This window comes from Rhinolophus sinicus, linkage group LG09 (genome assembly GCF_036562045.2).
Source record: "Rhinolophus sinicus isolate RSC01 linkage group LG09, ASM3656204v1, whole genome shotgun sequence".
NCBI lineage: Eukaryota > Metazoa > Chordata > Mammalia > Chiroptera > Rhinolophidae > Rhinolophus > Rhinolophus sinicus.
In genome coordinates this window covers 14,085,914-14,112,727 of record NC_133758.1, presented here as the reverse complement: position 1 = coordinate 14,112,727, position 26,814 = coordinate 14,085,914, and the positions used below count along the sequence as shown (strand labels likewise).

General features: G+C 48.9%; 1 long non-coding RNA gene across 1 annotated transcript in view; it reads left to right on the top strand.

The window, feature by feature from the left end:
- Positions 1–1,587: 1,587 nt before the first annotated feature.
- Positions 1,588–26,814, top strand: part of LOC141573139 (uncharacterized) — a 74,240-nt gene continuing 49,013 nt past the window's right edge. The window contains exon 1 of the long non-coding RNA XR_012498744.1: positions 1,588–1,728. This is a non-coding gene — a long non-coding RNA (uncharacterized LOC141573139). The remainder of the gene's footprint in view (positions 1,729–26,814) is intronic.

Below are 26,814 nucleotides of genomic sequence, written 5' to 3'. Positions count from 1 at the left end.
GATTGTTTTTTCCCATTAAAAACATGTCCACTCTTAAACATTCTCAATTGAAATCCATATGCTCCCCCCCCCCCTTTAAGCCTTCTATTTCCATCTAATTATTCATTTCCCTGGAGAGCTAGCTTCAGGAAAGGCAAACTTGTTCACAAAGGGCAGTAGGACAGTAGAGAAAGAAGTCCCTCTCTTATACCGCCAAAATGTGAGAGAACCTGAGAAACACTCCTACCAGAAACTCAACAGCACCCTCTCTGGTTTGGGCAAGGGAATTGCGTACATGTTGTTCTATCCCCACCCTAAGTTGCTCCTAAGTAGACTTTTGTTCATTGTGCCAAATTATATCTTGTCAGATTTGATGACATGAGTTGGCTGCCCCAGCCTGGGGGGCTGGGCTAAGATCATTAAATTCATTTTATTTAATACTCAGTTTGGAGTTGAATTTGAATCCTCTAGGTAAAGGGTATAATTGGTTTTCAGAAAAAGAAGAGTAACCAAAATAGATTATCGTGGCTCACAGAATGTTGTATGTGTAAGTAGTGAACGTATTTCTTTAATTTTCAGATAAGACTAGAACATCTTGAGTTGAGTCAATCACCATGTAACAGTATAATTTTCTTTAAGAAACAGATAAACAGTAAAGGAGTTGACAGCAGTATCTCTGGCCGTGTCTAGTCAAACGCCCAGTGTCTATCCCAGATATTGTGTTAGCATCGCCCGATGACTTAAATGTATCCTTGTAGGGAAAACGGGCAGTACCCGTTCTACATGATTGGTGATCACATGAACTGATCAAATGTGGAAAGGGCATGACATTAATAGGAAGGCAACGCCAAGCAGTGCTGGCTGAACTTTCACCTTTCACCCCTTCGGCAGACTGACAGAGCTGAATGTGGAAGAAAATCAATACTTTGGAGCCAGGAGGGAAATATTTCCAACCCCTAACTAGAGAATGTGTTTTGACAAGGCCAAGATAATCCAAGCTGCACAGGAGAAAGAGAAAAGAAGACTCATTTTTAAAAGCTTGACACTTCAAGGTGTTTTTGTACAATGGTTTAGAGATCGTCAATACATACAAATACCAAAGGTCAAAAAGAAAAGCCAGAAGAATTTCAAAAATTAGATGTTCACTTCTTTCTGCTGTTTACAAAAAAAAAAAAAAAAAAGACCACAGAAAGGCTTCTGCTTATAATTGTCGTTTAAAGGAACCTAGCTCACAAATGTGTGCTTTCAGGTTGTCATCCCCTCTTGAATCAAACCTGAAATTTTATGAAGGCAGCACTATGCATAGGGAATGCCTAAAAAGGTGGTGGGACTTCTTGTGTCTGTACGTTTTTTCCTTGGTTCCTTCATTTTGTGGTACGGTAACATCTCAGCATCTTGGTTTTTGATTCGTGCTAATCCTGCCCTTCATATTTGCCTGAGAAAGGAGTTCATGTACCTTTGGCACTTGAATTGTTTCTAGTTTCCCGAGTCCCTTGAAGCAAATTACTTATGAAAGTATTCTAATTAGGGTTCTCTGAAGTGAGAGGCTTATGCATCTCTAGGAAATAGGTAGGAAATTCACTACTCTTACCAGTGAGATTAGATCCATTCATTCTATCGACAGGTACCACCATCAGAGGGATACAGATTCCTTTCTTTTCTGCAGATAAGAAAACAGTCAAAAGGTGCCTGTACCTTCCGGCCCAGCGCAGGAGGACAAAGGAATCCTGAGTACGCAAAGCATCTAAGGTAACTCTTTGTCTTCTCATGGGCGGGCATCATCAGGCGTTCCATTAGCATATGCTAATTATATGACGATTAGAATAACAGTGAAAATATAGCCGTAATTTATGTATTCTCTTTCTCATTAAAAAATTCCAATCCTACTGTTTCTGAGAAGATAGATCTGGCTGGAGAGTTTTTAGTTTTATCTGTTGCAAAAGGAGAACACAGCCAGCCAGAACTCCATAGTCTACGATTTCCCAGAGAAGGCCAGGTATCTAGCACATGCCTGATTTGTAGGTATCAAGTCACTGTGAAATCCATGAATCCATGAGATTATGCCTGTAAAATGCTTGCGAGACTGGTACTTAGTAAGCACTCAAGAAAGGGAGCTAATATTTTTAGTAGACATTTACCCATTCTCATTGAGTGTAGGTAAACAAGATTGTAAATTACTTATATTCTTTGGAAAACTGTTGCATTTTTGCATTGTTGTATTTTCATCACAACCTAGACTCTAATAATGGGGTCTAGACATCTTACCCAATGGGGAGTCTCTGGTTCTACCTGTATTCCCCAGGCTCTCCATCACGTTGCTATGTGTTGCTATCTTCTCACCAAAATTTATAGACACAGGAAATTCCAAAAGAGATGGCAGTGGATGGGACTGGTTGATTATGGCTGTTGAGGTTATGACGGGTTGCTCAAAAAGAAAGTGGTTCACCACATTAAATTTAGCATGTATATTAGCATCGGGGATGTGTTTGACTTGTATGAGTATCTTTCAAATATACATCTGTCAAGATTGAACAAGACTATAGGCAGGGGATTATAGAGTAGGTTTCATGGAATCACCAAAGCAAAGGAAACTGTATGCATAGGTCCTGTTGCCAATATCTTCTTGTTTTGACTAGTGTCAAAATGACACTTCGATTTACCCAAATGTGAAATGTATTGTCTAAAATTTGCCCCATCCAGAGGCACTTTAAGTTTTAGTGAAAATGTATGAATAATTTAAAGATGCTACAGTGTCACTATTTTAAAAATTTCATCTACAAGCATTTATTGAATCTTAGCATATGCCAAGCATATGTTGTTTTCTTCCTGCTGATGAGGTCACAATCTAGCAAAGGACTATAACCCTACAGAATAAGTGTTCAAAACAGAGATGAGCAAAGAGAACATATGGAGTGATTAATTCTGATAGGATCGTGTCAAGTTAGGCTTCGCAGAGAGGAAGCATTTTGTCTGGTCCTTGAAGAATAGAAATTAATTGGGTGGATGGAGGAGATGTTATAAAGTAGGAATTTATGGGAGTCGAAATTATTATGTGATCTGAATGGAAATAAACTATTTCAAACCTACAACCTACAGAGTATTGCTGACGGTCCAGGTAGCTCTTCACTGCAGCTACAGGAAACAAGACTCCTGGGGTGAAGTGAAGGCAAAACCCTAAATAAATAAATAAACAAACAAACAAACAAACAAACAAATAAATAAATAAATAAGATTAGAGCAAAACCCTAATAAAAGATTTCTCTGACTTTTACTCATTTTCCAGATTTCATTTCCTTTTTTAAGAAGGTAATTTTTGCTTTAAAAGTCAGTTATGCATCCTCCATCTCCTGTTTTCTAGTGTATAGACAGCAGTGTGTTGGGTGCCTGCCATGAGCGCTGCTCAGATTTCCGCTCCCCCAACTCCCACCCCAGGACTGAAGCATTTATTCTCCCGGCCTCTGGAACGATTGGTGTCTAATAGCTCTACTGAGCCCTTCCCTGGAGGTTGCTTCACAGTCAGAGAGCTGTCCGACCCAAGGACACGCGCCCTCTCCTGAGGCTGACCACCCTCAGGGGTGGTTCAGGGAGGAGGTAGAAAGGCCCAGCCCCTAGCTCCGTTTCAGAACAACTTTGGCCCATCCCAGCTCCAGAACTCCCTTTGGGAGTTGACTGTATCACAGTTGACTGGGGATTGACTGTCTCACAGTTCAGCTGCTCCCTGCACCCGGCCCTACCTCCTCCACTTTCCTACAGTGTTGGTCCTGAGGACACTTCCATAAACTTCCTATCTGCAGACTTCTGTCTCATAGCCCGCATCCCCCAGAACCCAGCCTATGGCCCTTGGTACCAAGAGTGGTCCAAGAAAACAGGATCTAAAATGGAATTTGGGAGCTGGGTCACCCACTGAGCTACTGGCAATGAGGATCCTCTCACTGGCAGAAGGTGGTCTTCCTTGGGTAGCCTCTGGCATACTGGGGCCGTGCAATTGTTAACTTTCAGTGAGGCTAAACATTTGATGATGAACTTAGGGTGGCGTACTGATGGAAGAGGATGCACTGGAGAGTGCAACGTGCCAGGTGTTTGAGAAGTAAGGAAAGATAGAAATTATAAGGACAGTGGATTTGGGTGGCTGTTGCTGGGCACACGGGAAAAAGACGATGGAAAGCTGAGGGTGATTAATCCCTAAAGACTAACTGTGAAAGCCAGAGAGACAGTCCTTGACAGCACTGAAGGAGAGACTCATCTCCTGCAGCCGAACAGGAGCCGAGGATCAGGCCGGACTTGTGTTGTGAAGAGAGGTCCAGAGGAGGCTGCGGTCTTAGCCTGCAGAGGTCTCCCAAGACCAGGTACTGGGTGGTTGGCCGTGGAGTCCTGCTTCAGGAACTGCCTGGGCTGTAAAGAGTCACTTTTCTCAAGGCCCTACCTCTGTCCTGAAGGCAGCTGCATCCAATGGCTGGTCATGGGGATACAGAGTCAACCCTCCTGACCTTAATTTGGGCCATCTCTGCAGGGCCACCCCAACTTCTCCCTCGGCCCATTTTTCTCTTCCCTCATGTAGTGTTGACCCCAGGAACTCTTCTCAGCAAATCTCAGTCTCCGAGGCTCCATCCCTGAAAATGAACCCGCCTGGGTTCAAATCTCACTCTGCCACTGATTAGCTAAATAACTCTCCTTGAGCCCCAGTTACTTAAATCTCCTTGTGCCCCAGTTTACTCATCTGTGAAATGGAATTAGTGATCACACCCACCTCATGGTCCTGTTACAAGAATTAAAATGGAAAGAAGGCACTTAGAACGGTATCTGTCACTTAGTGACAAATATTCAATAAATCTTAACTATTATTATCTTAAGGTATAAATATGAGATTTTTCAGGTCTTCGTTTCCTGCTGCTGCGTTACAGGGAAATATGGTTTTTCACTCATTGTTTTCCTGTGTCTTATTCCTCTCTTCAAACCAGATCAAAGGGTTCCCTTTTAAAAAGTGAGGCAGAAAGTGGAAGGAACTGACATTTCTGAGTACTTTTCTTGTGCCAGACACTATACTAGCTGCATTCATTATTCTGCTTAATTCTTAATCGTCCAAAAAGCCCTGAATTATTATCTCCCGTTCACAGATGAACAAATTGCAGGTCACATAAGATGAATGGCCAAGATCACAGCTAATAAAAGGCATATCTACTATTTACATCCTAGACTGTGTCGTCAAGGCCCGGCTTTCTCTGTTCTTCCAGGGTTCCTCGAATGACAGGAGATGAACAGGCAGAAATCAGGAGGCTGGCCAGCTATTCTCTTTTAGAAGCTTAAGGAAATGGGATCGAACAGAAAAGGGTTTGAGGTCATTTAAGTCTTTAAAGCCATTGTTTTTTTTGTTTTTTTTCCTTTGCGTTTATGGCCATAGTGCCAAATTTTAAAAACGCAGGAATTATGGTGAGTCTCTGTTGCGAATAATAGAACTATTTTACCATGAAATGGTTGAGTGAAAAGATGTGAGCTTTCAAATGGGTTACATTCCATGGAGTGGTTTTATTATTACTCAGGAACCAGTGTTTTCCTTTATGAAATGGATATCTTTGGCAAAATAGAATTAGATCTACAAAAATGGGCCCGCATTTTCATTGATTATTCGGTAGCATTTGGTGCTGCCAGCCAATCCTCCTTGACCTCCCCTGTCTCCCTGCCTTCCTGGGGCCACGTCTTTCTGACCTCCTTTCCTGGTTGGTTTTGCTGGGATTTCTTCTTTCTTAGGATACTCTTCTCTGGAAAGGTGTTTTCTAACAAGTTGAGAATCACTGACATATATATATATAAAACACACTCCAGACACTTTTAAGATTTTAAATATGGAATCAAAAATCAAACTTTTAGGACACACCTCCCAGGTGACTTGAACTCCCATCCAGACAGAGAAACATAAAACAGTTGCTCCATGTGCCAGCATTGGCCAAAGAGAATGTTCTCCCAAGACAGGGCCACTCTCTGTACTATCCCATGTTGGGTTTTAATACCTTAGGTTCCCACACCCCTGAGGCTCTCATTCCAGGAAAGATGGGAATATATCAGAATTTTCTGGAGCAAACCAGAACACACCACCATCCCCACATCCCTTAGCCTGAAATTTCGCTCTCGAGCATGTGTCAGGCTCTGATTCTGTGATGTACAATTCTTAGGTCTCTTTCCTAATGGGTCAAGGGGTCTTATCAGAGAGCCCACATGTGTTTTGCCTGTCCCTTTATTGCCCAAATATCTGTTCCTGAATCACCTACTTCCTCCCTACCACTTCACACTTAGCTTTCTTCATGTTGTTTCCAGACCTTTTAGAGGAAGGGAGTGGATGAGGCTTCCAGAAGGCATCTACAAGTGATAACTGCAATTTACCATTCAGTTTGGCTCTAAATGCCATAACAGCTGGAGCAGAAGTGAATTAAATAGTCCCAATTGTCTGATACGAGGAAGACCAATGTCCTATCCTTATATTCTGAATGGAATATATTTTCCTGGATGCTTAAATAAAAGAATTTGAAGGGAGAAATAACATTTATTGAGGCTCTGTTAGGCATTTTATATGTATGATTTCATTTGAGCCTCTCAAAAGTCCTGTGAGTTCGTCTACATTCTGAGGCTTAGAAAACTGATACACTGACATGTTAAGTACCTGGCCTAAGGTCACACAGCTAGTTAGAGGGGGGAGCTAGGATTCAAATCCAAAGAGCTCTTTCCTCTCCATCGACAGATGGTACCTTCAAGGCCAGTTACGTAGCAGATGAAGAGACATGCTTCATTCTCATATTGACCTCAATAAAAAACCAAGGACCTCAAAATTCAATCTTCATTTATTTATTCCACAATGACTCATTGAATGCCTATTATTTTCCAGGCATTTCTAGGGAAGGCTAAATTAATACAGCCTGGGCACTCACATCACTTCCAAATCTCAAAAGCTATCTAGCTAATGCAGTGTATTTTGTGAAGCCCATTACACATATTGTGCACACACACACACACACACACCCTTATGATGCTCTAACTTAGAGCAATTCTTGATGCTCAAGCTCAGCCAGTGTCCCGATAGGTGACCCAGGCACTGGATTCTGGGTACCTTCCCCTGGCTGACTAGGACTCCGCTTTGTGAAGTGCTTGGGGCTGTGCTTCCCTGGATCCGGGCTGCCGAGCCCCAGACATCCCTGGCTTCATTGCTTCTCCTCTTCCAGGCTTTGTCTCCAGAGACTTCATTTTCCAGGAAGGAAAAGACAAAGGAAATAAATATCGGGCCTTGGAAATGTGTCCTTTGACTGTACAGTGATGAGACTGGTGGAACATTAAGACAAACGTGCATTTGAATATATACGTTCTGGTAGAGCTGGTTGAAAATTAAACTCATTTATTCACTTGGGAAATAGTTATTGAATGTCTACCATGTGCCAGGCAGTGAGCTAGGTGTTGGGATCTGGGGTGTGTGGGGTTGGGGGGTGAATGAAACAACTGTGATATCTGCCCTTCTAGGCCTTCCGTTCTAGTGGGGTGGGACAGGAACCATGGGGATGAGAGGATAAATCAACCACAAACCATAATATGGGCTACGAAATTAAAAAGGAGAGGGCTGAGACCTAATAACCCAGGGATGGGGCGTAAAGTCAACCGCAGGTCTCTGAAGGAAGGGAAGAAGCAGATATCTGAAGAGGAGTCGGGAGGGGGAAGACCTCCTAGCACAGGAAACAGTACGTGTGCAGTCCCTGAGGCAGAAGGGAGTGGGACTGCAGCCTGTGAGCCAGGCCTGCTGTCACATGACCAGAGAGTCCCGATTCGGGAGTCACATAGGCTGTAGTCAAGGGTGCTTATGTGGAATCCATAGCTATTTAAAAGTTGTAAGTTGTAAGGTGTGATAGGACTTAGCTTGGAAAACTCAGCTGCCATGCGGAGAATGCATTGGGGGTGGGTTAGAGGGAGTGGCAAAGTGAAAACGGTGTATTATCTATTTTGTATTACCACAAACTGAGTGGTATAAAACCAAACACATTTATGACCTTAGTTTCTGAGGGCCAGAAGTCCAGGCATGGTTCAGCTGAGACCCTCTGCCTCAGGTCTGTCACAGGCATGATCCGGGTGTTACATGGCTAGGGCTGTGGTCTCATCTGAGCCTTGTGTGGGAAGGAATTCACCTCCAAGCTCATGTAGTTGTTGACAGAAATCGGTTCCTTCTGGTTGTAGGACTGAGGGCCTCGCTTTCTTACTGGCTGTCACTGGAGGCCCTTGCAGGTTGTTGGCTGGAGCCGCCCTCAGCTCCCACAGGTTTCCCACAGTTCTTTGCCACGTGGGCTTCCCACACAGCCACATCACACAGATGGAGGCACTATGGCTAGATCTGGAAGGATGCATAGAAGCTGCCTAGGATGGAAGAACATTCAGTCAAAGGGGAGAGTATGAATGAAGGCACTGAGGTGTGAAAGTGGTTGATGTTTTCAAGGAAGGGCAAATATAGCCAGTTGCTTACCCAAGCGCCATTTCCTCTTTCCTCTCTGGTAATTTGTCCGGATCTGGTTCTGTTCTTCACACCACAGGACCATGTTCTCAGGGTGGAATCCTCATCAGTGCTGGGGTTTGAAGTTTGATTAATTGAAGCCATAATCTAATTCAGTTCCTAGTGGTGGTTAGGAAAGGCGGCCTTGGATACCATTCTGGCCAATGAGGTATGAGCGGAAGTTTGGGTAGGGGGTGCTTTGGGGAAACGTTTTCCTCCCCGACAAAAAGAGATCCTCAAGTAGAAATTTCTATCTATGAACCTAGCTGGGGGCGTGTGTGCTACCTGGGGCCATGCGAGCCATCTTGGGCCCACACTGGAACCCACCTAAGGGCCAAGCCAACCCACTGGGGTTTGCAGAGCAGAGAGATGGAGAGGACTGAAGTCTTTGGCGACACCATTGGGCTTCTAGAGTAGCCAACTCCTTGTTATATAATAACATCAACGTCCCCATTGGTTAAGCCACTTATAGCCAAAGGTTGAAAACAGACTGTACATGGTCCAATGACATGGCAGGAAATAATGCCTGGCCCGTGAGCTGAGGCCAGCATGACACTCTTCACGGCCAATGCCAAGGAGTTTGGCTTTTTCTTGTGCGATCTGAGATCTCAGTGACTTCAAGGGAGGGGACGATTCTGTTTCTTGACTGACCCTGGTGTCAGGGTGAAGAAAGAATTAGAAATGGAGAAAGTTGTGACAGGAAGACCTGGAAGGAGACAGCTGCAAATCTATTCAAGAGATTCTCAGAACCAAAACTACAGCGGGTGCTGTGGACGCCGAGAGGAAGGGCTGAGCGCTGTCGCGGAGGCAGAAGCCAGGGGATTTAACGAGCCTAAATGTCAGGAATAAGGGAGAGGCGTGAGTTTCTCCAGTGGGAGAAACAGGTAGCTGTGTCTGCCAGCCCAGACCACTCACCATTCTTAGAAAATACCATTCACATCACACCTCAATCCCTTTTTTTTTTTCTTTTTTGCATTTTAGATTATTTCTGGAAGGCATCAGTGCTTTTATTCCTACGGTTCTCTCCCTTGTGGGAGCCTTCCACCGTGAATTCCCATTCCCATAATCCCACATAATAGCATTGCTGCTATGGGGAAGTCACGTGCAATTTGTACCATTTCGACTTGCAGCGCCTTGATCAGGAGCATAAGCCCCAGGAGTGAGAACCACCTACAAAAACTGTGTTCAGGTGACCCTTCACACCCTTATCCCACACTGCAACCCACTGGGGAATGGGGAAGCTGAATTGCTTCCAATATATTGATTAAAAACTTGGCCAAACAATATAAAGCTACAATCTCACATTGGATCTGTGTTTTCAAGAAAAGGCTAAGCTTCCTTGCCAGCTCAGAAATGCACTTAAAACAACGCTTGTTGTATATTTCACTTCCCAGCATTTATATTTCTTTATAAAATACAGTGTTACATAACAAAGGGGGGGGGGCTCAGTGTAAAAGGGTAATACTTTCTTCATACTGAAAACCTGCTGAGAGTGATTTTGCTGTTCTGGTAGCAGCTTTCATAAATGTTATCTCATTGGTAGCAACAACTTGAGTTAAGCTGAATTGTCGCTGCTGACAATAGGGAAAGGAACTCCAGCAGGTTAAGTCACTTACCCCCAGTGTCCAGTGTCTTGCTACATTCTCAATGAGCTCTGCCGAGTGATAAAAAGCATAAATGAAGGAAGGAGTGGACAGCTAGTTAATGGCAGAGCTGGGAGTCCACCTGGCCCAGGTGTTCTCACCTGTATGGTTTGGTGAGCTGTGGAACAGGAGAGCTGTGATCTCCTGTATCTTATAGCAGAAGCGGGACCAGAAGAGGTGGCCTCTACCCAACATCGACCCACATGAGGAAGATTAGCAGAGACTAACGGGACACTTAGGTTCTCTGGTAATGCTGGAAATGACCAGAAAAAGTGCCACTGACAGTGCACAGGAGGAGAAGAGATGCCTGTAGAGAACCTGAGCCTTGACAGCCCAGCAAGCCCTGCTGCCCTGTCAGTGGTCTGAGGGCACCAGGCTTCCGCACTGACCCGTGACTGCTCGGCTCTGAAAAATCAGTTGATTGAGTATGAAACTGAATAAGGCAGACTGTAGTGCCACAGCTTCTGTGAGCGTGCGTCATTCAAGGGAAACATGTACCATTCAAGGGTAACACAGGGGAGGCCTAGAGGACAGCCAGGCACCAGGAATGTGTGTTCACATGGACTGACTTCGCAAACTTCAAAGCAAAAATTCATTCAGAAGCAAAAGGCAGCATCTTTGTTTCATGTGTGTGACCTGGCCCAGAGCTTCCTCAGGTAGACTGCCGCATGAGAAGGCGTGGGAGCTGTTGACATGGTGATAAACCTCTCCATCGAGCCAGGACCTTGGAATTCCATCCCCTGTCCAGGGTGGGAATAGGGGAAAATTTTCCCCCAGATAGTTTTGCTAAATCTCAGGTTGACCAATGAGCTAGAGCAGAGGGATCAGAAAACTCCAGCCTGTCTCATCGTGCATACAGCGCTCAAGCTCGGGATGGATTTTACAGGTCAACACTTGCAATCAATTTGGTGACGGGATGTGCTAATTTTGAACCCTAGTTAAGTGAAATGTATCCCTCCCCAAAAAGGAATTCCAGCCTTTTCAGTAGTAGACCTGTATTACAAAAAAAAACACAAAAAAATCGTATTCAACTATTACCATCATATTTAGAATCTCATCACTGAAAAAATGTATGGAAATTCATTGTCCTGTCTATGGAAGACAGGACAGTGACAATAATAAAACTGACCTTGGAACTGTTGTGAGGATTCAATGAAATGTTCATAAATGACTTCATCCAGTGCCCAGCACACAGTAGGTACTTGTGCACTGGTGTTCTTAATTTTTGCAATGTCCACACACTCATCTGTTTCTGTTAGCAGCAATATCTCAGATCTTACAGACAAACACATGTGATTCCATCCTATACTACAAGGGCCCTTCAGAGCAGAAGGCCTTTGAGGAATGGCAGGGGGATTTGGTTCTATCTGTTATCTGCTACAATTTTTGTGTTTGGAAATTCGTTAAGTATTCAATTTGATGAATCCCAAATGCATGCACCATGAAAAACAATTAGCATTAATAGTGTAAAAGAAGGAGATCAATAAATAGATTCATTTTTAAACTGTAATAATTTATTTGCTTCCTGACTTTTGGGAAATACTGCATCTTCGGGTGACACGTCGACCATTAAATAGCCACACCACAATGATTTGTGAAAGGAGGTTGACGTGCAGTCCTCAGATCCTGCTCTTGAGTTCGCAGCACCCACACCCAAGCAGCAACAAGAGAGCAGCCTTTTTTAGGAGACAATGCCACTGGACAGAAAGTGCATCAGGCATTTCCCATCCTTCCGCACTTCCCGAATGCAACACAGCAGATGGTAAAAATTAAGGACACCAGTGCACCAAAGACAGCGAGGAAAAATCTGGCATTCATCAGACAATGAGCAGAGAGAAGGAAGAAAGAAGTATTTGAAGATGAGCTGGTGAGGCTCTAAGATGCAACACGTGCTGCTCCAGTGTCTGTCGACCCAGGAGCAGGAAGGCTCAGGAAGGAATGTCTGGGTGAAGAAGCAGGAGGTAATTCTAGACTGAGGAAGGAGGAAAGGGACAAATGAAATGAGAGTTCGTAGGCGTGGAGGGGAAGGAGGGCAATAGCGATGGTCATTCCCTCATCACTCACGTGTGGAACAGAAGGCTGCCACCCTCATCCTTTCTCACGATTGCAGATGAAAGACAATGACCTCGCACTGCTTGTACTGAGAAGCTGGAGCAGGCATTGAGAGCTGAAGAAACGAGGGTTTGCTTAATGAAAAGGGGCAGTGGGGTTGCAAGGAGGACCTCAGCCCTGCACTTTTGCAGCCCCATGTGGAATTTCATGAGGGACGGCAGTGGGGGACAAATGTGTGGGTTCTCTGCCAGAGAGGACACTGGCACCAGGCTAGGACTTAGCCATATGGACAGACAGACGCACAGCCCCTGATGCCCGAAGGCCACTGCCCGGGTGCTGGGCTGAGCGGGCAGCATGGCTGACAGCAGCCTGGTGTGGCAGTGACTGCAGGGGACCCCATGGCCAGCAGCACCCGCCCCACCCGCTGGGGGAAGGGGGGAGGCAGGGGAGGGGCCGCACAGATTACATTTTAAGGTGATAGTCATCTTTGACCTTTGAGACCTCTGGGGCCACTGGTCATCCATCTTAGAGCCGCTGACCAGCAACCTCTGGGCTATTTTTATGGCCAGCAAACATCACCCATTGATTGAATTGATTGAAACCTGCATCTGGTTCTCGGGGGGGAAGGACACGGCCTAACGGCCCAAATGTATGGCTTCGTTTTCCGTTATTGTCTTTGACCCTCTTCTCTCTTCTCCCCACTCCCAGCTCTGACATGTGCGTGGAAACACAGCACACACAGAGACACACACATACCAAACACACACACACAGATACACACCACAGCAGATTTCCTGGCATGGTGCTCATTTCCTGTCAGAAGTTGAAGGGAGTCTCAGAGGAATTCAGTTGAGAAAAGCAGAGGTATGTTTAGTTCAAGGGGAGTACACACACACACACACACACACACACACACACCCATAAACATACTCATCAACATCGGGAGCTTGAAAGAGAAAAACAAACATAGCTGGAAGAAAAAGCATGTCTGGTGATTTTGCAACGCGTCACCTTGGCTAAGCTGAATAGTGTTTCCCATGATTCCCTTTCCTGTGTCTTTAGGGTGAAATCTGTGTGGGATGCACAGGGAGGAAGGGAAGCAGTAGCCCTGTGTATTCTGGAAGGTCGATGCAGGCACCTGGGCCGCTCTCTTCTCTATAAAAAGAGGATAATAATATACCCACCAAAAGACTCGTAGATTCACAGGGTGATGGTGATGTGACAGTTTTTGTAAGTCAAGTGTCCTCTGAATGTAAGGTGTTCACCGTTGGAATGGTGGCCCCTGAGGGCAGGGCTTTTGTCTGGTTCACTGTCCAATCCTGAGCGGCCAGGTGCAGGGTGCTTGCTCAGGAAATGGGCCCTGAAGGCGGAGTGAATAACCCATGCACTGCCGCAGGGTCTGCTGAGCTGGACTGGCCCTGACGTCTTCAGCAGTGAAAGTCGATAAGATTGATTCATCTGTGACCCTTTGACCCCCGCAGCAGGGCTGTCACTGGGAGGTCCGTCTCAAACTGGGATGTGCACGAATCCACTGCAGGCTTGTCAGAAACCCCAATTCCCGGCCACACTGGCGGGGGCCATGGGGCGGGCCTGGGAGGCCCCAGAACCTGCATTTGGACTGGTTCCCCTTGTAAGATGACTCAGTTACACTGCCCCCCATAGTGTCACTACTCCTGGGGGAACAGAGGTCCTTGGCCAGGGAGCCCCTGTTAGAGCAATGGGCAGCTTCCCAGCTCGGCCCTCCAGCTGTGGCTGGGGGGCTACAGGGGGAGGCACCCTACCTGTCCAGGGGCATCCGCTTGTGCCCAGGCTCAGCCACCCCCACTCCTCCCAAAGGGCCGGTGGGCGCCAGTGTAGAGACCACGGAGCCCCTCCCCCTCCCTGTGTCCCCAGGGCCCAATAACCAGCGCCAGCCACCCCGCTGTGGGGCTTTCCCATGCCCTGGATTTGCTTTCTGATTTGCTTTGTTTATTGTCTTGGTTTGGAGAAAACAGCGGAAGGCAGCACCAGGGGTTGGGAGCATGGGCCCCACTTTTGGAGGCCACAGAGAGGGCCCTGAGTCAGAGACCCTCACACACAAGCTGGGTCCTAGTGTCTCTGTTGACAAGCTCTGTTGTCATTGTCCTGATGGTGTTTGGAGAGCAGCCTTTCCTTGGGCCTAGGAGGTCTTCAGTAAATTCTGGTTTTAAACAAAGCATGATTCTGGAAATTTGTAGGCAATATCAAGCTCCCCCAGAGCCCCGCTTGTATGTAAAAGCCTCATTGCAGCCAAGAAGCCACCTCAGAAACCACCTTGGACAGATGCTAACATGTCCCCGGGACTCAGAAAGGTCCCAGAGCCTCTCCTGAGCCCCTTTAGTTCTGCTGCTTATGCAGGAACCCACTGGTTCCACAGAAACGCAGCACTGATAACCTCAATTTAAGACCCTACTAATTATTTTTCTTTCGCTATCCAAAAGTCCTCGTTATGCTCATTGGTTCTTAATTGCTTCATTTGCAACTGTTTTGCCCCAAGACTTACCCAGGGCCCCAGCACAACTGGCTGTGGCTCCCCAGTAGTGGCTAGAGAGAGCCCCCTCCCCATCTTGACACAGGACATCCAAGCTGCACCTGGGCTGGCGGGAGATGAGCGGAGGGATGGAGACTTCTCAGGGAGTCTGAGATGGAGCAGCCTGAAAAGCCGCCCTGGGCTGCAGACTGGAGCCCCTCAAGTGGGCACAGGTTCAGAGGTACAGGCGCTGCTTGCAGGGCTATCTCTGTCCCTTTCCCAGGCTTTCCTCCTTGGCACACCCTTTTCTGCATGAAACCGCTCCATTTGCAATGATACACTTGTCTTCTGTCCTGACTTTCTACTTTATCATGTTCTTTACTCATAGACAACATTTCCAGGCATTCCTGAAGCTTTGCAAAATACATTGGATAGAAAAGAGGCGCCTTGGATGGGGTGGGCAGTTGCCCTGGTCACTCTGATTTCTGTCATCATCTACATGGCAATATGGACGGGGTTCACAGTGTGGCTTTGGTCCTGATCTGGGGGAGCGGTATGGAGCTGGGGTTCCAGTAAGAAAGTTCTTCCTGCTTCTCAACCACACTCAGTCCCCTCTCTGTGTCCACAGAGAAACGTGCAAAGGGTAGCATCCTGGCTCTCGGACCTCTTGCCCTCCGGGTCAGGACTTCTAGGTCTGTGCCATGACCTTGGCACCTAAACCTGGAGGGAGGCATGGAGACCGGTGGAGACAGGTTCACAGGCAGCTCAGCCATGGAGGTGGGACACAGCAAGCAAAGCCTGTGTCCCCAAGCACAAGGAACCCAGGATGGGTCAGACACTGGGTTCATACAGGTGGGCTGGACAGATAGGCCAACAAAGCACCGTTAGACGTCCCCAGTCGAGGCAGGCGTTCCACAGGGGCCACGAGGGCAGCCCTCTGGGCCCCATGGTGTGATTATGATTTTGGAGGGAGAGCTGATTCAGGTGGGCATCCACGCGCTTCCTGCCAGTCCCAGATGGGAAGGGCACCCTTTTCCTGCCTGTGACAGGTGGGCAGAGTTTAGTTTCTGACAACAGAGAAAGCACCTCAGTGGAAACCCAGAAAAGCTAAAGCAGATGACATCTCCTAAATTAAACCTGAGGGTGGCCGAACCGTTCCTAAAGGACTCTAGGGATCATCTTCAGCATCAAAACCCGAGGCCCACGGTGTCTCATCCACCAGGACACAGCTGCCGGGTGGCCTAGGGGCCCTTTCTCCTCCCGGTTCTCAGCTCTATCAGCCCAGACGCTCACTTTACATGACAAATGGCTTGTAACGACCTCTTAACTATCTTGATATTAAGTTTATAGATAATATAGCTTCCCTATATACATAATAAAAAATCAATGTAATGCCCTCCATGTAATATAAGGGAGGAATAAAAGGAAAGTGATTCATAATGAAGTGGTTCGATGCGTAAATACTCAGGCCCAGCTACACTCAAAGACAATCACCTCGAATGCCACTGCCACACGTGTAGATGGAGAGAAGTATGTTGTATTGGTGACTTCAATACCTTACGTATTGCTGCTATCGATTATGTGATTTTCCGAAATGGTCTACATTGCTTGGTAAAGTTGCAGCCGAGACAGAGTCCAATCTCCCTTCTTTAGAAAAATTTTAGCCCAAGTTCTCTAGAAAACAGTATGAGGCAGAGAGAAAGCAATGGGGCTGTCTGCAGGACGGACAGTCTCAGGACAGCCACAGGGAAGGGAAGGGAAGGGAAGAAGGTGTGTGAAGGGCGCAAAGCCGCACAGGATGATGCCTTCCTGGGCGACCGCCTTCTTCGGGCGCACTGCGAGGGGAGTGAGTGTGCTCAGTTATGGAGGACGTTTTCGGACAGACCAGCTGGAGAAGTCACACTTCAGGACAGTCCACCAGAAGAAAGGGGGCAGGAATCCTCGGGCCCCTTGCCTGAAGCTGGTTCCAACCAAGGCGTTAACTCTCCTGCCTTCCTGGGTGATGGCAGCTGCTCCCAGAGGCACCCACTCAGATGTGGTGGCCTTTGATCTGGCTCTGGAAGCAACAGGACTCTCCAGAGACTGGGGGTGTCGGGGCTGGCTGGCCTCAGGGGGTGGCACCATGAAACCTGGCAGACCAGGTGGAGCAGGATGCCACCACCCAGGGCCTGGCAGGCAGATGCAGCCCAGAGACCGTGAGGAGGTGGATCCCCTGCATCTGACAGACGACGTAGTGGTTGCCTTCCTGGGAGATTCAGTGTATGTTAATGAAAACCTTTACAAATTGTTTCGGGTTGATGTATTTTTAAAAAGAGTTGTGTTTCAGGCTCATAGCATTATGAAGTCACTTTCTAACCTACTTAAATGTTTAGTGAGGCATTTCAGAGTCACTGGAACACAGGACAAGTATTTGTGGGTTGGGACTATCCCTTAGATGATAGGAAAACAATAACTGCTGTGATAAATTCCAGGCACTGTTCTAGAGGCTTTGTACAGGTCAATTCACTGAATGCACACAACAACCTTAGGAGGGAGGTGTAATTATTGTCTCTAATTTATAGATAAGGACACGTGGGGCCAGAGAAGTTCACACACCCAGCGAGTGGCAGACCTGGGAGTTAAACCCAGCGGTCTGGATGGGGAGGTTACACTCAGCTCCAGCAGGCCCAGCCCGGCTCCACTAACTGCCAGTCGTCTCGCCCACCAGTCATGTGACAATCAAAGTACTCCCCAAATGTCCTTGCTCTCTCCCCTGGGAGCTGTGTGTTCTCCACACACCTATTGTTCCCTTTATGAATACAGCCTGCTCCGTCCCTGCTCTGAGCTCAGGCTTACTAGCCCCAGGCAGGATCAGGGACCACAGGGGCCTGGAGAAAAGGGAGGCGTGAAGGAAGAAGTGTTTGGAGTATCCTAGTGAAATCCATTTTATTATAGATGCAAGACAGGCTGGGCCTTTGGCCAAAGTGATCCCTGAAGATTTTCAGGAGGTGTAACTGTCATCGCCCAGATTCTGCTGGGGCACCAGAAAAAATTGAAAACAGAGAAACCCTAAACCCAAAGCAAACCAACCTTCTGTTTTTGTCTTCTTACAACTCAATTGTTGCTCTTTGTGACCAAAGCCAGCGGGCTGTCACGAGGCCCTGGAGCCCCTGGCGTGCCAGTTGGATCCCATCTGAACCTCAGTTCCCAGGGTGGCTTTGAAACAGCCGCTGCCAGAAATGTCTGGTGACTGTGGGAGTGCAGCGCCTGAGGGGTGGTTTCTCCCCGCAGAGCTTCGAAGAGGCATCTGTCCTGGGAAATCTAGCTCCCAGCCGCCTGGCGGGTGGTCTCAGATGTGCCAAGCCACCAGGCACAAGCGCCCAAGCCGGTGTGTGGTGGGGGCGACATGAGCTCTGGAATTCCAATAGCTGACGCTGGCCCCTGGTGGAGAGGAGCACAGCTTTGTTCTGGGGCCAAAGCTGCTTTTCGTTTTCTCCACCAGCCACAATGACATCTGAGCCTGTCACCTTCTCACCCCTGTGATAAATAAAACAATAATAATGACAATGGCTAACCCTCATCTGACACCTACTGTGTCCTGGATACTCTTCTAAGCACTTTATGTATATTAACCCTGGCAACCACCCAGTGAGGTGTGTGCTTTCATCAGCAGCTACCCCCATTTCACAGATGGGGAAACTAAGGCACAAGGCGTTCAAATGATTTGCCCAGGGTCATTCCACCCACTAAGTTGCTCTTGGGCATGTGTTTCTGACCATTGCCCTTAACTGCCCCGCTGCTGCAGTCCAGGGCTCCACACAGGGCTCTGCTTCTGCCTGGCTGCCAGCTCCCCTGCCACGTAGAGCAGGCGACACACAATCGGGCAGCGGCGGCCCAGGATCTGCGATCACAGCCCTTTTTGAGTTGAGACACCTGTCAGGGAATGTGGCCTCCATGCTGCCTCTCCATGCAGCCTTCCTGAGGCAGACATTGCCACTGCATCCCCAGCTCCCTCTCTCTTTCTCTCTCTCTCGCTCCAGCCAGCTTGGGTCCCAGGACTTGGGGGATTCAGAGGAGGCCAGCACACACCTGATTCCTGTCACCACTTTGTTCCTCAGGCAGACTCTTCTTTCTGCCCCACTCTGGACCTTTGGGCCTCCTCACCTCCCTTGTCCCTCATCTCACTCCTGCCTAGAAGGGCCGTGGCACCTGCTCCTCTTCCTCCTTTGGGCTCTGAGCCTTCACGATGCTCCAACTCTGTCGCCCTGGCCCCGGGAGAACAGACTTGCTGGCCTGGAATTTCCTGGGTGCTAGACGAGCAAGGTGGGAGTTAAGGTGGTGAATGGTGTGTAGCTAAAACAGCATTGGTTCTCTTATGACGATAGCTGCTGTTTAACGTCATGCCAACTCGTGCCATACGTTAGAACAGGAAACAGAGAGAAAGAGAAGAGAAACAAAAACCAATATAGGTGGAGTTCCATTTGGAATCAGATAGGTCCCTGGTTATCTGCACCTGAAATTCTGGAGTCGAAGGAATTTCAGGCCTGGTGGGTGGACCCTGAGCCCTCCTTTCCTGCTCACAGGCTACGGGGACTCCAGGTGTGCAAGGGCCCCTCGAGAGTCGGCTCAGGCCCAGGCTGAGCTGGGTGTCAGCACAGATGACTGTTCCCAGACCCTGCAGCCCAGGAGCCAGAGCGCCCAGCAGGCCCTTTGTCATCCAAGAGCAAATGTACACTCTCCAGTGGGCACAGCAGGCCGCCACAGGCCTCTGCCCGAGCGCGGGGGATTACGGGATAGGCCTCTGCGGCAGATGGTAGCGCTTACAGCTAAACTGCACTCGAGTGCTTTGAACATCTTGAAAAGATTTCCTTAGAAGTTAAACTTGGCTTGGGAGCGACAATATGGTTCAGTCTGTGGCTTTGAAAAGGCCTCGGGGTGGGGTGAGGGGGTTGCTGTTTCATGTTCCCGGCCTTGGTTTGGCTCTTGTTCCCGGAGTCCTGTGTTTCACGTGTCCTGTGGCCGCAGCAGCTCCTAAATTTCGACTCCATTGTTTAGGAGTCGCCTGTGCTGCCAGAAAGGACATGCTGGCTGTACAGAGCCATGCTGGGGGGCGGGGGGGGGGGCACATTTAGATGCCCCAGGGGCAGCTGGACGGACCCACATCCTCGGGATATCCAGCAAGGCTGGGGCATCGTGTCTGTGGGCCACGGCAGTGTTTTGCTGTTGTGCCTACTTCAACCCACTGCCTGCCAAGCATCTAAACAGGAATCTGGGTCCCCCCCACCTTTGGGCACCAGCCAGGACCAATTTACAGCTCCTTGAATCCTGGAGCTCATGGCTAATTGCACCAGAATAATACCCTTCAAATCCCTATCCTAAGCTTGTCCTATTTAATGAATCCTTTGAGAGACAGAGTTTGGTCATCTCTGTGCTCAGATAACACCTCCCCTCCCCACCCCACAATTTTCCTGTCTTCCGTTTGGTCACTCTACACTCTTTCCAGAAAGACCCAACCTTCTCCCCAAGGAAGTCACCCAGGAGCCTCTTCTGGGGTGAAAAAGGACTTTAAATTAGCAGAAAAGCAACGCGATCCCTGGCGGGCTGGCCACCGCAGCTCCGAGCAGCTTCGCAGCCAGAAGCAGGCCCCATTGACCATTCATGAGATGTCAGGTGGGCTGCAGATGGGAGCACGGTGTTATTGATTTTTACTAGCCCTGCTAAAATTGAAAGGGAAAAGCCCTCCTTAAAAGCTCCCGGTTTAAGCTTTGTTTCCTAAATGATCATTTCAGGGCTCCAAGTTTGTCAAAGGCGAATTTAACATATCAGGGCTGTTGGAGATATAATAATATGAAATCTTCTTACAGCCATTAACTTCAGAGAGGAAGGATCTCAGCTCAGGCTTGGGGGCCCCCGGGGAGGGGGACAGACTCCTAGGGAAGGGAGGGGGAAGCCGAGTGAACAAAACTGGCAGTTCCTCCCACCACCGCAGGCCCTTTATAACACTGGTGGAGGATATAAAGAAATGAATTCGAACCGCTCTAAACGGACAGCAGTTCCCTCGCGAAGCGGACAGGGGACGGCATCAGGGAGCACGATGGGCCATCAGGTGCATTGACTTGGAAAATGGGGAAAGTTTGGGGCCAGATGGATGGACGCTCTGGGGAAGAAGCCTCAGTGAGGAAGCCAGATTGTCCCCCTATTACTTAGAGGTTGTTTTCTCTGTTGTTCGTCTTTCTGGGCTCCCCTTTCCAACAATGGGGGCTATCCCCTTCCTGGCACAGGCAGGAACGGTCACGTCTGCAGTGGGGTCTGCACTTCGGTTCAGCCTGCCGGCATCGGGGAGGTGTTTGGTGCCACGTTGCTGATTCTGTGCTCTGGTTGGGTCACTTTCCCTCCAAATCTTTGAACCCAGCACAGCTTTTCAGGAAGACTCCCTGTGAGTCCACCAAAAGGTGTGTGCTCCTAAGGTGGCCTCCTAGAAATCAGAGGCTTGCTGGTAATTGTGTCACTATATCCTACATGCAGATATGTATGTGTATGTGCATGAATGTGTACATGCATGTATGTGTGCCTGTGTGCAGCACGTGTACACACGTGCACATGAGTCAGCCCGTGCATACATGCATGTGTGTGCTTGCGTGTGTGCATGTGCGTGTGTGTGTGTGTGTGCATGCATGTGAAGGTCTTTATTTGCCTGTCAGATGGAGGCAGGGACACTATTTGGCTGGTGCTGACTTCCTAACTGCACAGTGACACCGCAATATTGCAGTAAAATGTATTGATTCGTTGATTGACCTTTTTGAAATTAAAAGAGCAAGGAGCCGGGAGCCGGGAGACCGGGGATCTGACCAATGGGTCGATCAGCAGATGTCCACTGAGCGCTGGCCAGCACTGGGCTGGGCACTGGATTCACAGAAGCAAACCACATCCGCCCTGCCCCAGGGTTACAGAATATGTGCATCAGTCTCTAGTTTCTATCAGGTCACTGGACTATGGGCCCTGGAATCGCAGAAGTTCAGGGTTAGACAGGGCTTTGGGACCCCTTGCCCAGCCCCCTGCCCTGTGCACAAGGAAGTGAAGGCATCGGGAATTGACGTCATGTCAGGTCCCACTGGTGTCCTGAATTCCAGTCTGTGACTGGTGACCAGCCAGGCAGCCTTGACTCTCCTAAAAGATACCATCGGCTCTGCTCTCAAGTTGCTAATAGGCCCAGCAAAAGTTCAACCTCCCCATCTCCAGGATTTCTCTTCCATCAGATGGGCAGGGAGACCATTCACAGGTGCTGGGAAGCTCAGTGAAAATGCCTTGGAAACCTCTTTAAGTCCATACCAGAGGAGTGGGGCACATGACCTTATTGCAATGCTGATGTGACAGTTAACTTTTGTTCAGTAAGAACAGACTTCCATGCACTATCCACTCATCACGGATTTTAATTCTCAGAATAGCGTCATGAAGTGAGTACTATTCCTATTCATGGTTTACAGGTGAGAACCCAGAGCAGTGGTGTGTGACTTGCCCAAGGAAACGCAGACAGTGGTGCCAGGATTTGCCCTCAAATACCAACTCCAGCCGTCAGAGTGTGAAAAATTCAACAACCTCATCGCATTTGTTTCCATGTTTCCCACTGACTGTATAGCGTCTACGATATTAGTTGCCAAAAGCACTGGCTCCTTCGATGTGAATGTAGAAAGTATGTTCCCACACCCCTTTCTAAGCCAAGGTCAGTGACTTCTAGTGACAAACCCTGTTTCACTAAGGGTTGGCAGCGTGTTGTCCAACCTCATAGGCATGTGGCAAGAGGAGCTATGATTAAGTCTATGCTCGAACAGACAAAGTCAGAATGCCAAATCATTCGTCTTGTGGTTTGGGGTAAATCTTCCCTCCCCGGCCCCAAGAAAGACAAATCGGTTTTGAAATAATTATTTTTTTCCATTTTAGAAATAAAAAAATGAAGTAAGATTCTAATTGCCTGTCATATGCCTTGCACACAATTTCAAGGCAGTGATCAAATTCCTTTCTTCTCTGGCAATGAAATCTGTTCTTGGTCAGGGATGGTCACCTCTCAGATATCATGACAATCAGTCAGAAAGACACAAACAGTACCAGCGTCATACTCTTGTGTATTTAGCATTACCCCCAATTATAGCATTGGAAGAAGCATAACATCGGGATTTGGCTTGATGTTGGGTGAGCTGTTTGTGGCAGTGTCTTCAGGAATAATGGCATTTGGTGACATCAAAAGAAATATCCAGAGAGAGCAGAAGGGAGAAGTTAGTTGGAACTCTAGCAAGCTGGGGAGTTTGACTCAGACTCCATTTTAAGGAAGGAACTATGGAGGTGCTAGAAATTTCCAGAGAAATATCTCATACACCCTCCTCTTATCAACCCTACCCCTGTCCCCCTTAATTAGGTTGTTAGGTTTGTCTCTGACTGTAACCAAGGAAACCAGGGTCTGGCAGAAAGAACATTTCTTGGTTCTTGTCTCCACTGAAAGAGGATGGACTCCCAGCAAGGGTTTAACTCAGAAGGGACCCCGGTGACCAGGGGTGCAAAGGCTTCCTTCTCGGAGGTGCAGTGACTGAGTGACAGCTGGATGGCTGGAAGTGTCACCAGGAGACAGAGGAGGACCAGGAACTATGGATAGATTTTTATCACTTTTGTGAATACTTCAAATTACCGGTATTAGTTGGAGGCTTTGTTCAACAGTCGGTGCCACAGCAATTGGTTTTTGTTAATTGATTTACATGAATGCATATTGTAGCTGGCTTCTCCAGATACATAATTTGCCTCGTGGGGTTGCTTTTGTTCCTTGGAACTCTTTAGGAAATGTGGGAGAACTAAAATACCACAGGGAGGGCAGTCTGTCTTCTCCCCACTGAGTCTGATTAGTTGGGACGTGGTAACACCCAGATTCTCCAGGTCAGGGCAGGTCCAGGCAGGAAGCAGGCACCTCGTGTGTTTCCCCATCCTGGCCTCTCTCTCACGGTGGCCCTATGCTCAGGGCAGGCTTTCTCACCCTCCGCAGTGAGGACATTTGGGACCAGATAGTTCTTTGTTGTGGGGCTGTCCTGTGTCTTGTGAGATATTCTGCAGCAGCCCTGGCGTCTCCCCACTAGATGACAGCAGCACCCCTCAGCCCAGTCGTGATACCCAAAAATGTCTCCAGACACCGCAAAATGCCCCCTGAGGGCAAAGTCACCCCTAATTGAGAAGCACTGGCTCAAGGTAACCAGAGATGCAAACAGACCCAGACTGGCCCCAAGGCTTGGTGCAGTACCTAGAATTTAGGCTTCCTAGGGATGCTTCCTAGGGATGCATGGGGGCTGGGGAGGAGGATGAACCAGGGCAGAGTCACCTGCTAGGACGCAAAACGTCTCACCAGAAAAATATAAAATTAGCTAGCCCTTCCATAAACCTCACAGTAGCCCCACACTTACATTAGCTAATTTAATTTCCGCATCAAACCCCTGAGAGTGTGGCTCTCATTCTTCTCCTTTTGCAGATGGGGAAACTAAAACAAAGAGAAGTTAAGTAATTTGCCCAACGCCAAAAAGCTAATTAGTATCAAAACTGGGATTTGAACCCAAGCCTGCTGGGGCACCTTCTATCTCCCCAGGGGATTGTTTAAGAGCCTGGAGAAATCAGGCCCACAGACCTCTCTCTGGTCCGCACGGGGACCCTGCTGGCTCCCTCTGGGACCCTTTGATTGCATCTGCTGCGGCTGTGCTCACAGCCAGGGGCGCTGCTGGCCAACCCCTTGGCATTGTTATCATGATCATTGTCATAATGCTCAGAAAAAGGACAAAGAATGACCAGAGCACCTCGCTGGTGTCCAGGCAGAATCCCGTGAGCACTGCTTGGCAATGACCCCTCCCAGGCCCAGTTCCTTTCTCCGGGGCTTGTCAGGTGGCTCAGTGAAAAGTGTGTGGCTTCGTCAGAAGATGCCCCTGCCAGGCCACAGTCCCATGTTGAACCTCCCCCACGGGGGGAGCCATGTTTACTAAACAGGCTGCTGCACGCCTCTGGGGAGCTGGGCTGGATGGAAGGGCAGGGGTCAAGAAGCGGGGTCAAAGGGCTGGGACCCCAGGGAGAACAGGAGATTAAACATCCTCCTTTTCAAATCGGGAGGTTTGGATAATTAATTGGTGCCCGAACGCGAAAGCCTTGGACGATTGTTCTGGGCAGTGGCCGGTCAGGTCCTGCCCTCATTCTTCACGTCCTGATCCTTTGCAGCACCACCCACACCGCAGCCACACCACGGTTTGGCCTGTGCCAGCGGCTGTCCCCACACAGTCCTCCCTGTTCCTGTGGAAGTGTCCCCTCCCACATGGGCATGGGGGCTATCTCTAGAAGGACACAGCAGCCCAGGGCAAGGAGAGTGGGGCTGCCTTCACGCCCCACGGGGCCAGCCCTGGGTCCAGGCCTCCCAGCAGGCATGGGTCTCTTTGGAGCCTGGCGTAGGGGGAAGCAGCCAAGGGGACATGCCTGCCCTGCACACACACGGGGCTAATCCAAGGCTGTCTTGCTCCCACCTTCAGAATCAGAAACACCCCCAAGAGCCTTCTGACCTCAGGGTGCTTGGTGGGAGCCGGTGAGTGTTTCTCCCACAGCATGCCTGTCGGAAACTTCCTCTCTTCTCCCCTACTCCCCGCTTTGATAAGCACGGTGAACCTGAGCATACACCAGGACTTTCCACACAGACGCCATCTTACAGAGGAGAAGACAGGAGCTCCTTAGGGGCTCACGCCCCCCGGCTCCTGGCGGCAGCTGTCTCTCTCCAGGGAGGGAGAGGCACCTGAACAGGCATCCTCTCCACCCTGGAAAACAAGTGGCTGCAGGTGAGTGTGGTGAGAAGGGCAGGCCAGAGGGCCCAGCCTGGTCCCTGCAGGGTTCCAGCTGGGCTTGGGCACAGAGGAGCCAGGCCTGGAGCAGCCCTGGCAGGACTCCTCGGGCCAAGGGCCAGTCAGGACGTGTGTCGGAAAGCTCTTTGAGGCTGTGGCAAACCTGAGCTGTGGGGATTGAGCACCCAAGGCAGACACCACGCTGAGGTGAGGCGGGAGGCCCTGAGCCTCTGTGGAGGGAGCAGCCCTGCCCCCCACTGGCCAGAGTGGTTCCTTGGTGAGGGGTGGAGCAGAGGCCCAGAGGACCAGGATGCAGGTGAGGTGGGGGCCAGGGCATCGAGAGCTGCTAAGTGCCCTGGAAATGAAGCTTAAAGGGCTCTCAGGCTCCCCTTTCTTCTTCCTGAATCACTCTGGAGCTCTGCCTTTGTGTGTGTGATGCTTCTGCTGTGAAGTACACTTAAGGAATCAAGTTTGCTAAAAATTCTATAAATCATTATTCTGGCTTCCCCCCAGCCCCTCCAAAATCATTTGCCTCCTGAAATATTTAGTGGTGTGCGTGTGTCTGTGCGAGAAGGGAAGGGGGGGTGCAGAGGGTTTCGGCACCTGTCTCATCTTCTGTGCTGGCACCCGCCTAAGCAAGGGTTTGGGGAGAGCAGTGGTGTGTGGAAGGTCAGTCTGGCCTGCGGATTAGGAGGTGGGCAGGGGAGGGTGGGAGTACTTGGGTGGACTCGGTCCTGTGACAGTGACAGTTTGGGCCTGGTTCCTGTACCCTAGCCAGGCACTTTCCAGAATTTTCCACCTGCTTCCCTCACTCCCCTGTACACACACACACACACACACACACACACACACACACACACCCTAACACGTGACCAGGCAGACCAGAGCAGCCTCCGCCAAGGTCCCAAGGCAAGGCCTGATTGATTTGCAGTTGTTGATCTGTTTAATGTCTCTTCTCCCTGAGTGCCCATCTCAGCGGCCGAGGTGCTACATTACCTCGCAGGCCTGGCTGTTTGACACCCTGCGCCCCAAAGGAGGCTTGGGGAGGTTACAGGTGCAACAAGCAAAATGAAAATCCATAGTTTTTAAACCTTTATGAATTGAGAATGTAAACCTGGAAAATGGAACTGGAGTTACTAATGGACAATGGGTCTGACCAGCCCATCCATCCTTCAGGCTCCTGGCTGAGGGCACTCCCCTCCCCCAGCCATCACTCCCTCCCCTCTCTCAGAGGCAGGAAAACAGACTCACTGCCAGAGGCCCCAGGGGCCCAGCTGAGGCCTGAGGGAGGTGTGGGTTTCGAGAAGCAATTCAGGC